The sequence below is a fragment of the Dermacentor albipictus genome, chromosome 3 (assembly GCF_038994185.2).
Source record: "Dermacentor albipictus isolate Rhodes 1998 colony chromosome 3, USDA_Dalb.pri_finalv2, whole genome shotgun sequence".
Taxonomy (NCBI): domain Eukaryota; kingdom Metazoa; phylum Arthropoda; class Arachnida; order Ixodida; family Ixodidae; genus Dermacentor; species Dermacentor albipictus.
This window is the reverse complement of record NC_091823.1, coordinates 74624959-74627949: the sequence shown is the minus strand read 5'-3', so window position 1 is coordinate 74627949 and position 2991 is coordinate 74624959. Positions and strand designations below refer to the sequence as shown.

General features: G+C 50.4%; 1 non-coding gene across 1 annotated transcript; it reads left to right on the top strand.

Moving 5' to 3' along the window:
* The first annotated feature begins 2244 nt into the window (after positions 1-2244).
* LOC135900706 (U2 spliceosomal RNA) lies at positions 2245-2432 on the top strand. Its single transcript, XR_010563928.1, has one exon. It is a non-coding gene; the product is annotated as a U2 spliceosomal RNA (small nuclear RNA).
* The last annotated feature ends 559 nt before the right edge of the window (positions 2433-2991 follow it).

Genomic DNA, 2991 nt, shown 5'->3' with positions numbered 1-2991 from the left:
AGAGTCCTTGGAATGCTCATTGAGAGCAACGGCTCTAACGCCGCGACAGTGGAGAAGATCGTGACGAAGTCGAATAATGCCTTAAATCTCATACGACGCGTGGCAAACAGACAACACGGCCTTAAGGAAGAAAATCTGCTCAAGCTAACACACGCCTTTGCGCTATGCCACTTCACCTACGAGGCGCCCATGCACAGATGGAAGGTAGCGGAGAAAGAAAAACTCAACGTACAACTGAGGAAGCTAGTCAAACTAGCGCTGGGAATCCCCAAGAACACCGAGACAGAGCTCCTGTTGCAACTGGGGGTGCACAATACACTTGAAGAAATCGCCGAAGCTCAAGAACGGGCTCAATGGACAAGACTCTCTGGAACCAAACCAGGTAGAGAAATCCTAGCCAAACTAGGTCATGACACCACAGTAATGGAGAAACTATATCGAAGCGTTCCGACAGACACACGCAATTCCTACACGGTTCGCCCACTCCCACGGAACATGAACCCCGCGCACCATCAACCCAGAAGGCTGGCACGCGGATCGTTCATTTTGCGCGAAATACGCGATAAGAAGATCTTAGCCTGTTTCGTAGACGCGGCACAATACACGACCAGGAAGGCTTTCGTTGCCACCACGATCAATACGCAAGGTCAAGTGACAAACGCTCTCACAGTCAAGACCCACAAGTCCGAGATAGCAGAACAGGTCGCTATCGCACTCGCGCTCACAGACCCGACCACCACCCACGTCTACAGCGATTCACGCTCGGCTGTCAAAGCCTTTCAGAAAGGAGCAATTGCAAGCCAAGCTCTACAAATAATCAACAGATCCGCACCGCTGCAGCATCACACCATCTGCTGGTTCCCGGCACACCTCGGAGATATCGAGGACGCCCCTCGCAATCTCAATGAGATGGCTCACAGGAGCGCGCGAGACCTAACCCTCCGCGACGCCACCTATTCTGGTCGTGACCATCCCAGCGAGAATCGGGACCCTCCCTCCACATATAACGAGACAACAAAGCACTTTTATCTAGACCGCAGAATATACAGCACACCTCACAATAAGCTCACCAGGCCTCAAGCCCTCACGTTCAGAATGCTTCAAACAAACACGTACCCCACGCAGAACAGACTACATCACTACATGACTGACCTATACAAAACATCATATTGCGAAAATTGCCATAGCACACTAGACGTACATCACTTGCTCTGGCCGTGTGGTCGGACCCACGCAAATAAGGATCAAGACTCCGCCAGGCTACAAGAAGCATTACGCAGCACGGACCTGGCGGAGCAGCTATGGGCCGTCCAGCGAGCCCACGATGCGGCCAGGGAGTTACAACTCCCGGTCCCAACGTGGGAGTAGCCCGCTCTATGGGACCTTGCGTCCCGTAGCTCGCAGGACCTCTCATTAAAGTTATTCAATCCAATTTTAATAGGTCATAGTTTAAATAAAGCGCGCGTAGTATAAAGAGCAGTAATTTATGACATATCAAATAGAATGCTTTCGTGAGGTCTATGAAATCTACCGTGTTGCTAAGTCACTTTGGTGTTACGCCGGTAAGCACGAGGTCATGGGATCAAATCCCGGCAACGACGGGCGCCTTCCGATGCGGGCGAAATGCAAGCACGCCCGTGTACCATGCATTGGCTGCACGTTAAAGAATCACAGATGGTTGAAAGCAATCCGGAGTCCCCCACTACGGCGTGCCTCATATCGTGGTTTTGTCACGTAAAAACCCCAGAATTCCATTCAAATCTATTAAAATGCAATCTGTGAGGGAGGAACGATCCCGAGCTGTAAATAAGCCGTTAGGTAAAGGCAAAAGTTGTGTCTCGCTAGAAACGAATCCCGGCACGCATAACAGACACGCACGTCACCGCACCCCGAGGGCACACACTGCTTCACCTTAGCCAAGGCGATCGTGCGTTGGCCGTCGTCCCTCAGTGAAGTAATGGTTGTGAGGTCACTCGAAAAGCACAAGCGGTCACACACAGCATATATAGGCCACACGAAACTGGTTCCCCACAAGCTCCCTCTGAAACCTGGCCGTTGCTCCGATGAAACGTTCCAAGTGTGCGGGATCGGAAACACATGGACGGTTCGCATTTTTTTTTCCGCCTCGCGGTCCTGGCGGGTAGCACGCTCACGGGAGTGCCACCACGGGAGAGCGGAAGGAAAGGAAAGGAGGTACGCAAGCGCTTGGAATGCCGACATAGATAGGGTGGTGCGGACGTAGACATGGTCTACGCGGGTCAAAGTGTAGTATCTGTTCCTATCAGTTTGATATCTGATATCTGATATCTGATACGGGTTGTATTTGTACCTAAGATATTAAACCGGTTTTTGCCAGTTGTGCTTAAAGCCTGCTTCACCTCCGCCGAGGGTCGGTGCTGTATTGCACTATCTTCGGGATCAGCCCACTTATTGGGAGAAATTCTCAATCTACACGGCTCGATAGACGCGCGTAATTTTTTGCAGAGCCTAGCCATATACAGCCTCGCTGTAAAAAAAAGGAAAGAAACAAACAAACAAACAAACAAACAAACAAAGAAAGAAAGAAAGAAAGAAAGAAAGAAAGAAAGAAAGAAAGAAAGAAAGAAAGAAAGAAAGAAAGAAAGAAAGAAAGAAAGAAAGAAAGAAAGAAAGAAAGAAAGACGCTGCAGTTTTCAGAGTGGCTGCCATCTTGCGAGCACTGAAGGACACGGATTGGATGCGGATTCAATCGCGTTGAGCATTGCGAACAGACAAGAGCGCCGCGTAGATCCCGCGGTGGCAATCGCGTTTGGAAAGTATCAAACGGCTGCACGGTACCTCTCGATGAAGCTCAGCATCCAGCCAGAAGGTAGACGTCATGAAGAAGTGCGTTTACGTAAAACACGCTGCCCACAACGTCACCGATTGTGCCCCGTGACTTCGCTAAGTTATGCAATGCAAAATGCACCGCGCAGGAAACAGAGAGATGTACGTGCTCTAGGCAAGGGGGTG